This window comes from Nomascus leucogenys, chromosome 13 (genome assembly GCF_006542625.1).
Source record: "Nomascus leucogenys isolate Asia chromosome 13, Asia_NLE_v1, whole genome shotgun sequence".
Taxonomy (NCBI): Eukaryota; Metazoa; Chordata; class Mammalia; order Primates; family Hylobatidae; genus Nomascus; species Nomascus leucogenys.
In genome coordinates this window covers 9,595,687-9,611,624 of record NC_044393.1, presented here as the reverse complement: position 1 = coordinate 9,611,624, position 15,938 = coordinate 9,595,687, and the positions used below count along the sequence as shown (strand labels likewise).

Below are 15,938 nucleotides of genomic sequence, written 5' to 3'. Positions count from 1 at the left end.
TAGTTAGGATCTTTAGAAGAATCTTAATAACCAAGATCATCTCCAATATAATAAACTAAATTTGAACACTGGACACGAAAAAAATAGGGAAGGCCCCATAGATGTCGATAAACATTTTTCTTCTTTTTATAGTAATTGTTTTGCTGAATTTTACAATATTTTCCCTTTAATAATCTAATATGAACCTACTGCCCCAATACAAAATTATCATTTTGGTATATTTCTTCCTATTGTTTCTCCTAAACATTGAAAGTTTCACATGGTTACAATGATCACATATTTACAATATTATACCCAATGTATTTATTTATTTTTTTTTTTGAGATGGAATTTTGCTCTTGTTGCCTGGAGCCTGGCTGGAGTGTAGTGGCATGATCTCGGCTCACCGCAACCTCCACCTCCCGGATTCAAGCGATTCTCCTGCCTCAGCCTCCTGAGTAGCTGGGATTACGGGCATGCGCCACCATGCCCAGCTAATTTTGTATTTTTAGTAGTGACGGGGTTTCTCCATGTTGGTCAGGCTGGTCTTGAACTCCCAACCTCAGGTGATTCGCCTGTCTCAGCCTCCCAAAGTGCTGGGATTACAGGCTTGAGCCAGCCGCACCCGGCCGTGTATATTTTTAAATGTATTTTGTTATGTTGTAAATACTTCCCCAAATCATCATTTTAACTTTAAAACTGAGTTTGGAGTCTATGATGACCTAGGTACATAATTTACTTGATAGTAAAAACATTTAAGTTGTTTTTAATTAAAAGCGACACTCAGGCTTGTAACTTTGACCATGTTTTAGATTGTTTCCTTGGAATGGATGTGATAATGAAGTTAGAGAGTTTGAATATTTTTATGGCCCTTAATACATATTACAAATTAACTTCCCTATGGGCCAAAATTTACATTACAGCCAGGTTTTAAGGCTAGAAATCTGGCAATGGGGCCGGGCGCGGTGGCTCACGCCTGTAATCCCAGCACTTTGAGAGGCTGAGGCGGGCAGATCACGAGGTCAGGAGATTGAGACCTTCCTGGCTAACATCATGAAACCCTGTCTCTACTAAAAATACAAAAAATTAGCTGGGCGTGGTGGTGGGCGCCTGTAGACCCAGCTACTCAGGAGGCTGAGGTGGGAGAATGGCGTGAACCCGGGAGGCAGAGCTTGCAGTGAGCAGAGATCGTGCCACTGCACTCTAGCCTGGGTGACAGAGCAAGACTCACTCTCAAAAAAAAAAAAAAAGAAAAAGAAAAAGAAAAAAAAAGAAATCTGGCAGTGGGCCACAGAGGAAGCTGATGTTCTATTTGTTTTGCAGTCATCCATGCTCTGGTTATAGGATGTGGTTCAGGATCCCAAACTAAGTAATAAAACAAAGTCATATGTAGAGTCCAATGTGTATATTTCGACCCTTAGCATGAAGATACACACAGTGTTTTGTGACTTCCGTAATTTAGAGTCTCTGTAAATTCTTTAACTTATTTAGGAATTTCATTATAACCAAAGAAAACTTAAATATGACTTAGCAATGCTGAGCTGTGCTGTGTTCAGCACATTAATAAATGCCACCAAATGATTTCAATGAACATTTTTATTTCATTTGTTCTGAAACTAGAAAGAAGACACTTAATATTGGTTTCTGACTTTTGAGCAAATTTTATTTCCTCGGTTAACACTCTGAATGTAATTTACTTGCTATGCTTGCTAACAATGGAAAGCATTGAATTTGGTTTTGTGGCTTATGCTCTTTATCAATTATATGCCATTAATAAAGCTGTCTACCTCCACTGCAATACTGAGAAGGTTAATAAAGAGAGAGCGTACTCATTTGAGTCAGTCCTGTACTGACAGAATGTGCGTCTCTGGCTGTTTGTGGTATGTGTATGGCCTATCAGAAACTACAATAATAATTGAGACCAATTTAATAACCATTATACCAGTGACCTAGTCAGTCATTCTTGTAGTTTAGTATATTTAATGCATTTACATTCATTTGTGGATCCATGTAGACCACACATTCATTCATCTATTCAGCGACTTTTCATTGAGTACCTTCTATGTATAAGGTAATTCTTGGTACCAGTAGATAACTGGTGAATCAGAGTAAACCAGAAAATAGATGAATGGTTAGTATCATTGCTTTGATATGCACTCATTTAATGAGTCATTTTAGGATTACTATAGCAACACTATTAAAAATTTTATAGTTATTCACATGGCTCGAAATTCAAGAATTAAAAGTTCAAAAGGGTATACAGGAAAGATTCTCTCACCCGTCTACCCAGAGCCAGCAATTCTCCTCAAGAGGGCAATCAATTTTATAGTTCCTTCTCTTTTAGCCATATTTCAAGCATATATCAACATATACATATATAGGTATATTTGCATATATGTTATGTGTGTACACCCCATTTTTTTCTCGCAAAAATAGTATATATGCTGTATCCATTATTCTCTACCTACCTTGTGTCACTTAATAAATGTTGAAAAGCTCTTTTAATTATTACTTAAAGATTGGCCACATTTCTTTTTTATTCCTGTTAGCATGGTATTTCGTTGTGTTAAATATTCTATTGATTTTGAATTCTTGTTTATTATATTTTCATCATTATTATAAATAGTACTACAATGCATATCTTTACATAAGTTGCTTTCATTTAGATTTTTTCCTTAATAACTAGAATTGCAAATTAAAGTGGAGCAAGTTTCTATGGCTATTGAAAAATATTCTTCAAGTTATAGTCTGGAAATATTGATCTACCGTATACACAGAATACTATATTTTGTGTAAGAAGTTGGGGTAAGACTGTATATTTGTATTTGTATATATGTGCTTGTGTTTACACAAGGAAATAACGCATTTAGTTGTAAGTCAGTGACTGGGTCTGGTGCAGGGGTAGGAAATAGAGGTGGGAAGCAGACTAATTAATATATACCTCTGAAATAATTTTGAATTTTGATCCATGTGAATGTATTACTTTTTCAAAAAATTAATATTAACTATAAAATTAAAAATTAAATTTCTTTATTATTCTGTCATTTTCAATATATGAGTACACATGGATTTTTTAAAAAAAATAATTTTATAGACTGGGATATTGGAAAAGCAGTATAATCAGTTGGAATGCAGGAAGTCATGAAGTGGACCTGGCCTTGGAACTTGTTCATTGGTTGGCTCTAATTCATAGTTTTGTTGCTTTTATTCTTGATTTTTTTTAACAAATGGAAAAGTAGGCCGGGCGTGGTGGCACACACCTGTAATCCCAGCACTTTGGGAGGCCGAGGCGGGCAGATCACGAGGTCAGGAGATCGAGACCATCCTGGCTAACACGGTGAAACTCCGTCTCCACTAAAAAAATACAAAAAATTAGCCGGGCGAGGTGGCGGGCGCTTGTAGTCCCAGCTACGCGGGGGGCTGAGGCAGGAGAATGGCGTGAACCCCGGGGGGCGGAAACTGCAGTGAGCCGAGATCGTGCCACTGCACTCCAGCCTGGGTGAAATAGCGAGACTCCGTCTCCAAAAAAAAAAAAAAAAAAAAAAATGGAAAAGTAATGAAGTATTTCCCAAATGTCAGTCATTTATTCATCCTCTTTACAGTCTTTGTCATATCTGTGAATAGCTTTCAGTGTTACTCGCTTACTATTTCGCTAAAATAATTTATTTTTCTTTATTTTGGACTTTTATAGCAGTGCCATTAACAAAAAACCAATATTATTTTCCATGAGTGGAAGCTGCATAAATTGGAGCTCCTTCAGAGAAGAAGAACCACAGGGCGATATTTAATTAGAGGTCTGGTGTGGGGATTTGGGGGATTGTTTCTTTTGCACTTGCAGGGGCCTGGTTTGCAGTATCTAGGTGCTCCTAGTGCTGAAACCTGACATCAGAAGTGAAGATGGACATAAAATGAGGGGATTGAAGACAAACTGCAGCCTATGAAGATGGGCTGGAAGCATCTGACTTTCAAAGCCCCCAATCCACCAACTTCAAAGATGGGGTCATCCTGTAAGGAGAAGAGCTAAGCACGTGCTTGGCCGAGGTTTCTGAGGAGCTGAAGGAGGATCTGGAAGCAGTTAAAGTAGTTGCAGCCCAGCTGTTGTCCACGCCACCCTGGTGACCTAGCACATCAGAGACAGTGTGCATGAGTGAGAGTAGCGTGCACTGCCCTGAGCTTCCAGCGGGGAAGCTCACCTTCACCTTCCCACATCCTACAATATGGCTACCTTTGTCCACCTTCCAGATCTCGCAGTCCGCCCTAATTCTGACCTGTGCAGGGAAAGCAATTCTTTGAAAAATAGTTCCAGTTTAACTGAGCTGATATAATACAAATCCACTGCAAAAGATAACTAAAAATAAATACAGTGAAAATGAGACAATATTAGACACATTGCTCAATGAAGGCACTGAGCCTGAGGCTTTCTCTTTGTTGAAAAGGAAGATCTGGAAGTTTTAGCGGGGGTTTAAAATTATTGTTACCCACTGAATGGAACTTCTGCTTGACTCACTCAGAAGGACTGACATGACAAATGAGTATCTTTCTCACGGTGAGGTTCTGTGCCATTTGTTGCCTCTCCCAATACAGTTTCTTCTCCTCTCTTAGTTGAAGGAGGATACAGGGGTGATTGGAGATGGTGTCATGCTATCCTTGGCCTTATCTGCATTTCTACTTCTTAAATGAATGAAATGATGAGCTAGATGATCATATGGTAGACAGAAGGGAAAAGAGTGATTTTATTTATCTGTAGACAGAGCTTATTGAAGACCTGTCATGGGCACACATCAAAGACAAATGTTGTGTGCATCAAAGGCTTGTTGGCTTTTGAGGTGGTAGGTGAGAAAAAAGCATAGTTTGGCTCATATCTGTGAAAGGTGTTTTGGCCATCTCAGTACCCATTGGATAATTTTGTATAGCTAAAGAGACCTCATGACTTTGAGTTTCTGGCAGACCTACTAACTGTGGATGGAAGCACCAAGGGCTGGCCTCTCACTGAGATGCTTCTATTCATATCTGTCCCAGTGGCATTCCCCAAGTGGTGTCTCCTGGATCCCCTCCATCCTTGAATCTGTGCCTCATCCCACACCCCACTGCTCAGGTTTGAATTGGTTCTGCAGTTTACCAGTGGTTTGACCTTGGGCAAGTCACTTGAAGTCCCTGCAATGTAGGGATATTATAGGCTCCAAATCACTGGGTAGTTGTGAGGATTAAATCAGGGGTTGGTAAATTATGATCCAAAGGCCTAAGTGCCCCTTCCTCCTGCTTGTTTTTGCAAATAAACTTTCACAGGAACACCGCCACACCCGTTAGTTTACGTGTAATCTGTGGCTGTTTGCACACCTCGCAGCAGCAAGTTGAGCAGTTGTGGGAGAGACCCTGCGGCTCACAAAGCCTAAGATATTTACTGAAAAAGTTAGCTGACCCCTGGAGTAAACAAGTGAATACCTATAAATTCAATTCCCAAATGTTTATGGGCTGCAATATTGAGGTATTGAGCCTATAAGAGTGAAGAAACACAGACAAAAGTCCCTGCCCTCATGGAGCTTACAGTTCAAGGAGGGAAACAGATAATAAAGCAAAAAGAAAACCCCCAAAAAGTAAAATATATGTAAAGTGATCTAATGGTATGGAGGGGGAAATGCAGGAAATAAAGAGAAAGAGGGAGAGAGTATGGGGGGGGATGCAATTTTAATTAGGGTCATTAGGGAACCTTCACTGAAAGAGTGACATGATATCAGAGCCATGTGGACACATGAATAAGAGGGTTCCAGGCAGAAGGAACAGCCAGCATAAAAGGACAAAAGCCTTGAGGTGAGAGTGTGTGTCTGAGTGTTCAGAGACCAACAGGGACGCCAGTGTACTCAAAGCCCACTGGGTGGTGGAGAGGAGAGACCCGAAGATGCTTTCAGTGAGGTAGGACTTCCTTAGCCACAGACAGGACGTTGCATTTTGTTCTTCATGGGAAGGAAGGCACTACTGGCTTGTGAGCTAGGGATGGTGTGCTTTGGATTGCATTTTAAAAACATCACTCTGGCTGCATATGGCGGCCATGAGTGGCAGCTTGAACTGGGGTTAGAGCTGTAGAGGTGGTGAGAAGCAGCCCAGCTCTGCCTATGTTGTAAAAACAGAGAGATGAGAATTCCCTGACAGATGTGGAGTGAATCAGGAAAGAAAGAGAGAAGTCAGGAAGACTTTGATACTTTGACTTGGTCAACTGAAGGAATGGGACTACCATTAACTGCAATGTGGAAGAAACAGAGATAGGTTTTGGGGCCAAGGTTAAGAAGTCAGAATCAAATATGTTAATTTTGAGCTGCCCCTTAGACATCAGGGTGGGATTGTTTGGAACAATGTCTGCCATGTAGTAAATTTTCAATACATGTTGGCTGCTATTATTACCATGATTGGCATTATTACTGAAGGCTTACTCAATATATGCCATTTTATTTTTTTTAATTTTATTTTAATGTATTTTATTGAGACAGGGTCTTTCTCTGTCACCCATGCTGGAGTGCAGTGGCACGATCATGGCTCACCGCAGCCTCCACCTCCTGGGTTCTAGCGATCTCCCACGTCAGCCTCCCAGGTAGCTGGGACTACAGGTAGGTCCCACCACACCTGGCTAATTTTTACAAACTTCTTGTAGGGGCAGAGTCTCTCTGGTTGCCCAGGCTGGTCTTGAACTCCTGGGCTCAAGTGATCCTCCCTCCTTGGCCTCTCAAAGTGCTGGGATTAGAGGTATGAGCCACCGCTCCTGGCCTGATAAATATTTTTGAATACCTACTATGTGTCAGCACTAGAGAAACAATGACTGAGTTCTGGTTTCTGTCTTCATGGGGAGATAGAGAAACACCTGGCGATCATACGTGAGGTCACTGCTCTGAATCTGAAGCAGTGCAGCTTTCGGGGAATCACAGACTCTGCCTGGGTCCTAAACATGATTTCTTTGAAGTTAGCCATTTACAGTTTATTTAATCTATCTATATCCTTGTCCTCATCTACAAAATAGGAACATCAACTTTATTTGGATAATGCATCTAAGTGCTCAGTAAACATCAGCTCTTAGTATAACATAAAGGATTCCATAAAATCAGTCATTTGTTTCACAAGTATTTTTTGAGTACTTATTACCATGTTACAGGAGTTTGGAAGGTGCTTGGGATACAGTATGAGCAAGAACATCCTGCCTTTAAGGAGATCAAGGAGGACTGAGTGGGGATAAATAAATGAAAACAATAGGTCGAGGTAATAATTACATAGAAAATAAAAATATATATGTTCTAGGGCAGCACTGTCCAATGGAGACATAATTAGAGGCCACATGTGAGCCACATGTATAATTTAACATTTCCTAGAGGCCACATTAAAAAATAAAGTGAAATAGGTGAAATTAACTTTAATGCTATATTTTATTTAATCAAATATATCCAAGACATTATCATTTTAACCCATAAAAATATAAAAATTATTAATCAAACATTCTACATTGTCTTTTCTACTAAGGCGTCAAAAATCCGGTATTTTACACCCTGTGGCACAATTCTTTTCAGCCTAGCCACATTTCAAGTGCTTGAAAGCTACATGTTGCCGATGATGGTTGTCACATTGCACAGTGCAGGTCTTAAATGATAAGATGTCTGCTTTAGATTGAATGGTCAGGGGAAGCTGAGACCTTATGACAAGAAGGACCCAGCCATGAGCAATTTGAAGGAAGCCCTCATGGGTACAAGATAGAACAAGGCAAAGAACCTAGGGCAGGAATGGGCTTCTTATGATAATTAAAAGCAGATCAACAAAGCCACTGGGGCTACACCCTAGAGAACAAAAAGATAGTCATATCACATTGGAGAGTTTTTTGGGGCCAGTTCTGGTAGGAGTTTAAAGAGTTCATGATGAGGAGAGTGGATGTATTCTAAGTGGAGAACCAGTGGAGGGTTTAAGAAGGGAAGTGATATGATTAAGCTATCATTGACTGCTATGCAGAGAGCAGAATGTTAACAGCAAGCATGTAAGCACAAAGCCATGAGAGATACATCCAGTCCAGCTTTAGAAGCTCAAAGACGGCTTGGAGGAAATGTGTCCTAAAGAGGACTCACCCACGCCAAAGTTGGGTTTAGATGGGGTTTTCAGAGTCGGGGGGTGTTTTAGACCCATAGACTTCAAACCTTTCTGATTATACAACGCATTCAATTAAAAGTAGCAACTCCCAGTATTTGTATAGGTGTTTATTTCCTATACATGTGCACTGCTATCAAATCATGTATTGCAGTGTTATTATTTTACTAATACTTTTATTTATCCCACCTCCCCACCACACATAAGTAAAAGTTTCATTATTTTTTTCTTTTATCCAACTGCATTTTACTTTGGAAATGACTGTTCGAGGCAGACAGAATTGCACAGGCAAAGGGCTGGGGATATCATGATGCTTGTCACATATACGAGATGGCAGGAACTTATATCTGGAGGGCAGAAATAAGGAAGTGGGTAAGGTGATGGTGAGGGAGTGTTCAGAGCTGCTTCTGGAGAACTGTGCAGGGGCTACCTCATGAAGAGCTTGAAGGCTTTGGTAATGTTTTAATTTTTTAATTTTTATATTTATTTATTTATTTTGACACAGAGTTTTGCTCTTTGTTGCCCAGGCTGGAGTGCAATGGCGCAATCTTGGCTCACCGCAACCTCTGCCTCCTGGGTTCAAGCGATTCTCCTGTCTCAGCCTCCTGAGTAGCTGGGATTACAGGCATGTGCCATCACACCTGGCTAATTCTGTATTTTTAGTAGAGACGGGGTTTCTCCATGTTGGTCAGGCTGGTCTCGAATTCCTGACCTCAGGTGATCTGCACCCCTTGGCCTCCCAGAGTGTTGGGATTACAGGTGTGAGCCACTGTGCCTAGCTATTTATTTATTGTTTTAGACAGAGTCTCGCTGCCACCTAGGCTTAAGTGCAATGAGACGATCTCGGCTCACTGCAACCTCCACCTCCCTGGTTCATGCGATTCTCCTGTTTCAGCCTCCCAAGTAGCTGGGATTATAGGCACGCACCACCCCACCCAGCTAATTTTTGTATTTTGGTAGAGACAGGATTTTGCCATGTTGGCCAGGCTGGTCTTGAACTCCTGACCTCAAGTGATCCACCTGCCTTGGCCTCCCAAAGTACTGAGATTACAGGTGTGAGCCACTGCACCCGGCCTAATTTTTAATTTTAATTTTAACTTTTATGTTTTGAGCCGGAGTCTTGTGCTGTCACCCAGCAAGGGTACAGTAGTGTAGTCATGGCTCACTGTAGCCTTAAACTGCTGGGCTCCAGCGATTTTCCCATCTTAGCCTCCCCAGTAGATGGGACTACGGTCATGCACCACTGCATCTGGCTAATTTTATGATTTTTTTGTAGAGACAGGGGTCTTGCTTTTTTGGCCCAGGTTGGTCTTGAACACCTTGCCTCAAGCAATCCTCTCACCTCCGCCTCCCAAAATGCTGGGATTATAGATCTGAGCCACTGTGCCCAGTTGGGAAAGATTTTAACATATTTTCATATATGATGGGAGGCCATTGCTGGGTTTTAAGCAAGAGATGGTGTCTGGTATTTTGGTAAGCATTTTACATTCATTTTCCCATCTTATTTATCTTTAACATCTGCAAACAGGAACAAATGAAAGGGTTTCAAGCAAGATGGTGACAAGGGCATTTATTATTGAGTAGAATTTTCTCCTTTCTCTCCTCTCCACTTCTCTAATTAAATTCTGTAAGTTAAAACTCATGCTGGTAAAGACCAAGCTTTAATCACAGAGAGAAATTTCATTCTGGGACAGACTGCTTGCCAGCTCTCACTGACCCCTGCCTCCACCTGTCCCGAAAACTAACGCTGCCTGGGGGCCAGTCGACTAAAAACCACCCAGTTACACTGCGATCTGGAAATGTCCATCGGAGGGTTTCAGAAGGCAGTACATATGCTTTTAAAAATACTGGGGTGAGGGGATGGGAGGAGGGAGAGCATTAGGAAAAATAGCTCATGCATGCGGGGCTTAATACCTAGGTGATGGGTTGATAGGTTTAGCAAACCACCATGGCACACGCTTACAGCCTATGTAACAAACCTGCACATCCTGCACATGTACCCCAGAACTAAAAATAAGAATTAAAAAAATACCGACTTACATTTTTTTGTTTGCATTCTTTATTCATATGGGAAATCTGCTGCTATAATAAACAAAGCTATTCATCTTTCTTACTGTAGGTTCTCCTTTCTGCCTTCCTTGGTTAAGCAAACTCACCATAGAAGCGGCTGTTTATCCACAAATCCTCAGTAATTAAGAGTCACACTTTACACTTAATTTTAAAATATACGTATGCTAAATAACATAACATTTTAAAAACAGCTGATTTTAATCTTTGTGCTTGTACAGTTTTTACCTTCTTATTAGATTTAAAGAGAGAAGAAAACCATTTTATGTTAAATTTTTGGTCACTGTTAAGAGAGGTGTTTTATTGCCAATCTCTTTAAACCACAGCCAGGGAGGTACACTCAGAAAATTACTTTACATAATAATGACTAACTGGAAAAACTGATAAAATTATTGAAACACTGGGAGAAATGTTGTGGGGGTTTTTAAAATAAATTCAACATAGGATCCCATGGCTTAGTTTTGGAAGGAACAACCCTCCTTCCCGCTCTGCTGGAATCCAGTTGGCCCAGCCCCCTCAGCCTTGCTTGAGTTCACTTACATTGCCCTGGGTTGTGTTGGCTTGGAAGGCTGCCTGGCCTTGTGTGCTTGCTGGGCTGAAATTTCTCTCCCTGCTCTGCTATTGGGAGCACACCCCATCTACAAATTTGTCCACTTGATTTCACTACTGGGCCTCTGGAGTTGAAAGAGTAGCTCATTAAAATGGGAATGAGCCAGAGGGCTCCGCAGGGCTGGTTTGATCAACACTGTCCGTGGTGCTCAGCAGGACAACACAGAGTAGCATTTGCGTCTGAGGACAGTCAAACCCACACCACCAGGCTTCAACAACAACAGCAGTAATAGCTGCCATTTATTATGTTCTGTGGGCTCAATGCTGAGCTAAACATTTTCATGTGCTTTTTCATTAAGCTTTACCTTGACTTCATGAGCTAGGTAGCATCACTTTGGAGGATGAGGGTGCTTTAAGTCACATATTTCCAGGGTATCAATGCTGCTTTGACCACTTCCTAGCTTTGTGACTTTGGGCAAGTGGACTAACTCCTGGATGCTCACATTTACCCATCTTTAAAATGGGGATACACTACACAGAGCTGTTGTATCAAGCAGGATACCATAGTGCCTGATACATAGTAGGTGCTCAATAAAAGTTATTGACATTGCTTTGCTAATAGGTACTTAGGTTTAGGGAGGTGAAATCATCTGTTTAACTTGCTCATGCTCATACAACAGATATTTTCTCTGGCCTCACCAAAAGATGAACCAAAGAAAGTAGAAAAGGTGGTAGATAGCTGATAATTTTTTTAAAATGTGTTTCCAGTATGCTAGTGTGTTATATATAGTTTCTTGGAGAATTTAAAAGCCATTGGCTTAATCTTCATTTGCTGTCAACTAACGCTAGGTAAAGATTCATAGCTGGAATTTGTATTAGTGATGGTGCAAATGGCAGAAAATTCGATCCAAACTAAGCAAAGAGGAAGGTATTGGCTTATCAGATTCAAAGGCCCAGGGATGCACCTGGCTTGAGGAATGGCTTATTGTTGGAGTCAGTGACATTGATGGGACCTGATTCTCTCTTGGCTTTGCTTTCCTTCATTCTCATACAGTCTCTTCTTGGGGTTGCAAGATGACTGCAGCAGTTTTAAAACTCATATCCTTTTAGATTCTTTCCCAATGAGGGAGAGAATGTACTTCTTTTTCCTAACGTTTGAAGAAGCATTTTTAAGCCTGGCCTTCATTGGCCAAAATTAGGTCCCATGTCCACCATTGAACGAATCATGTGGCTTAGATGATGGGGTAGGAGGATTGGGTCAGGCCATTCAGTTTGCTCTTTGTTGAACCTGTGGCTGTGTCTACCTTATACACACCAACAGAGCAGAGGTGGCTTCACCAAGGAAATGTGGAGTGCTGTCTACCTGTGTGAAAGAACAGATGCCCCATGACACAAGCAGTAGAAATCCACTAGACTACTGAATACCTAATGAGTAGACTCACCTATGAATGTCGAGATGTCTGCTTCCTTTCTTTTCCTATTTCCTAAAAGTTTTCTTTCTGCAAAATATACCTATTCAGAGAATAAAGAAAAAATAAAGACTTCTCCTTCTCAAGGGAAAAGAGCCATCTATAATGCAGTCTTTTAGATTTTCTGCTGGTCCCATAAATATTGCAATACATTGTTTATACTCAGACCATCAAGTCATTTGTGGTGATTAGCAGGAACTCAAAAGGCATTGACTGACCTGGACAGTTACAATTTGTTAAAAATATGCATTGTGATTTTTTTTCTCATATTGGGGATCAATTTAAGAAGTTGATTGTGTCATTTATACACAGTTTATGTAGCCATAGTAACAGCAGCCTGTTACAGTGGGCTTAATTATAGGCCCACTAATTATTTGCCTTTGGGACAGTGAGGGTGATAAAACATGGGTTTTGATAAGAAAGTTTGGCATTTTTTAGTAGTATTCTTTTATGTTAAAATGTTGCACTTTGCTTTACTCTTACGCAAACACTTTTTTTTAAAAAAAGAAATTTGCTATGAAGGATAAACTCCATTTCGATGGTGTATATTAGTCTTTGGCCTCAGTCACTGCATAGTTGCTGTAATGTGGTTCTGGGGAAGGCCATCACCAGAGCACGTGGCAGCTGGGAGTGGAAGAGGGGTGCAAAGGAGTAAAGGAGAGAGGAGCAAGAGCAAACATTTGTGAGGGCCTAAGCATGTTTCAGAAATGTTGCATCAACTCTTATTTCCTCATAACAAACCCATGATGTAGGTTTGTTTTGTAGACACTGCTGGGCATCTCACTGATGGCTTTTTCCTCCTTATACACCAGCAGATCCTTGGGTCGTGTGGCGTCCTGTGATACCCAGCTAAAATAACTACATTTCCCAGCTCCTCAGCTCATGCTCAGTCACCTGATAGGGCTTCTGGTGAAGCCCTTTAATAAGGGGCAGAATATGTTGGCAACTTATCTTTTGCCTCTTCCTAGAGTGTACCCAGGGATGCTCCTGAAGATTGAGCAGTCATCTTGGGACTATGGGCTAATAAGACATAGTAATTAGTTTTCTATTACATTCAGCTGAATGCAATTCCTAATTAGAAAAATATTGTTCATAGTAGTTAATTGAGCTTTTTAGTGAGAATTAAGCAGTCACTTTTTTATATCCAGCCTGGGACCCAGCTTCACCAGTTTTTCCAATTTTTAAAAACAAAATTGAAAATCAGCTTTTATGTAAAATTTTGTCTTAAAATATTGGTTTGTTTTGTTTGCTTGTTTGCTTTAAATACTCTGAGCGAAAAAAAAAAACCCAACATCCATTTGTAGGCCACCATTTTGCCACCACTGGTCATTTATTGCTTTCATTTATTCACTTAACAAACCATGGAGAGGTTGAAAGTAATTCAGAAGTGTGTCACTAAAGGACTAGAGAATAAGGCTGTCAAAGGAAGATTTTTAAAACGTGAGATTATTAAAGTTGAAGAAGAGTGGGCTGTGCATTGGCTAATTAATAGTTTTCAAATATATGAAGGGATTTTAGACAACTGATGTTGACTATCCTTTATCTTCTGCAGAGTAGGGTAAAAAAGAAAACACAATTATTTTTCAGGAGAAGAATTTTGAATAAATACCAGAACAGTTTTCTAGATGTTGAGAATTATTAAATTTTAGCAGAGGAAGGGGCTGTGGACTTTTATTTTGTAAAGTTTTTTTGAATTAGGACAGATTATCAGAGAGAAATTTGTGTGGTTTTGGTGACCTTGGAATGACCTCCCATCTGGAATTTTGAGATTCAGATTACTTATTCTGAAGGGATTCAGTAGCTGCACCCTACTTTTTGTACTCATTGTGCGCTGCAGGATGCAATTCAAGGGAATAGCTGGGAAGTCCGAAGTGGTTTTGGATTCTGATTTCTTGAGAGAGTCGTTGGTACCTCCTAAGCCATCGCTGCTCCAGTTAAGGGCCATGTGGCTCTGAATACAGGCCTCCTTTTGGAATCTCCCCTGGGATGTCACATCTTCTGGTTTGATAGATGCCAACTTGACATTTTCCTCCTCTTTCATTATTCTGAATAATTCTGCAAAGCCCTCATCCTCCCAGCACTGTACTAAGCGTGAGAATTTGCCTTTTCCACTTGTCAAAATATGTCAAGAGTTTGTAGGAGTCCAAGGTCATGCTTCAGTTTTCAGACAGGAGAGGAATTCCACAAATTCCAGAAATGGCAGGAGATCTCTTTTCTTGTTAACTTTGGTTCAGGTGTGCTTTAAAAATTCAACATTTAATGGGCTGTTAAATATTCCTTCCTCTTGCTGAGGAACTTCAAGTTATTTTAATATATATTGAGGGTTGCCTAGTAACTACAGCTTTACTAGCTTACTGAGAGAAGTTTTACTCTTTTTTTTTTTTTTTTTTTGGCTACAGAAAGGCAATCAGGGGAGAGCAATTGGAGATGCCTTCACGGAGAAAAGGAGGAGGAATATGGTGTCTCTTTGGGACTTGAGGTCATGTAAAACTGATGTTAGAAGAAACATGTAGGTCCCTGTCTGAGGCAATTAGAAGCAAGTTTAAGGAAACCATTTCCACTTAATCTTTGCTTATGCTGAATAGTTTGAATGATGTCACAGGGAGTTGAATTCCCAAAATGCTCACCTGCCTTCCCCCTTTCTCCCTCCCTTCCTCCTTCCATTCTTCTTTCCCTCCCTCCCTTCTTCTCTTCTTCCTTCCTTCATTTCTTTCTTTTTCTTTTTTTAAAGAAAATAAATAATCTTACTGTTCTAAGGACCTAACTTCAGGCTCCGAGATATGTGTTAGTTATAACTGTTTTTTTTTTTTAAAGTGAAGTTTCACTCTTGTTGCCCAGGCTGGAGTGCAATGGTGCGATCTTGACTCACTGCAATCTCTGCCTCCCGGGTTCAAGCGATTCTCCTGCCTTAGCCTTCCGAGTAGCTGGGATTACAGGCGCCCGCCACCACACCCAGCTAAATTTTCGTATTTTTAGTAGATACGGGGGTTTCACTATGCTGGCCAGGTTGGTCTTGAACTCCTGACTTCAGGCGATCCAACCTGCCTTGGCCTCCCAAAGTGCTGGATTACAGGCATGAGCCACCGTGCCTGGCCAGTTATGACTGATTGTATAACTGAATTATTTCTCTTCTTAATTCCGCTTCTTATAACCTAGTGGGAAACAACCACTGAACAAGATGAAAATCTAATTGGAACCACCATCTATTTTTTCTGAGTCAGTCCAGGTTTGTAACTAACTTGTAGATGATCTCAATGTTGAACTTTGCTAAGTTTTGTGAGGACATGGAGATTTTATAAGCCAAGGATGTAGATACCTCTGGGAGGACATTTTCTTGTCTACCACAGTACATCTTGTTGCTATTCATTACTAAATCCTTACTTTGAGATCTTAAAACCGGGAGCATCCTACCAATGTCAGTTCAGATGCAAATTTGTGTGAGCTTGTGTTCTCTCTTGATTTATCCATTTCAGAGAGTTAATTTGTTTACCAAGAAGAAAATCATTTCTTGTATTTGTTACCAATGAAAAGTGGCATAGTCCAACTAAAGAGAGCATGCAAAGATGGGTTTTGTACCTCCTGAGGAGATGTTAACTACCCAGAAACGTAGACTAATAATATGTAAGATTACTGGCCATCAGCCAGTTTTGCCAGGTGATAGCAGGAATGTTCAACGTATGCTTTTATGCCATTCTGTGATGTTGCAGTAATTGGGGAATGCATTAGCTGACAGCAGTCCCTGATTCGATCCATCTCTTTCTG

General features: G+C 40.5%; 1 protein-coding gene across 3 annotated transcripts in view; it reads left to right on the top strand.

The window, feature by feature from the left end:
• The window catches only part of DOK5 (docking protein 5), a 177,747-nt gene that overhangs the window by 24,891 nt on the left and 136,918 nt on the right, over positions 1–15,938 (top strand). The window lies entirely within an intron of this gene.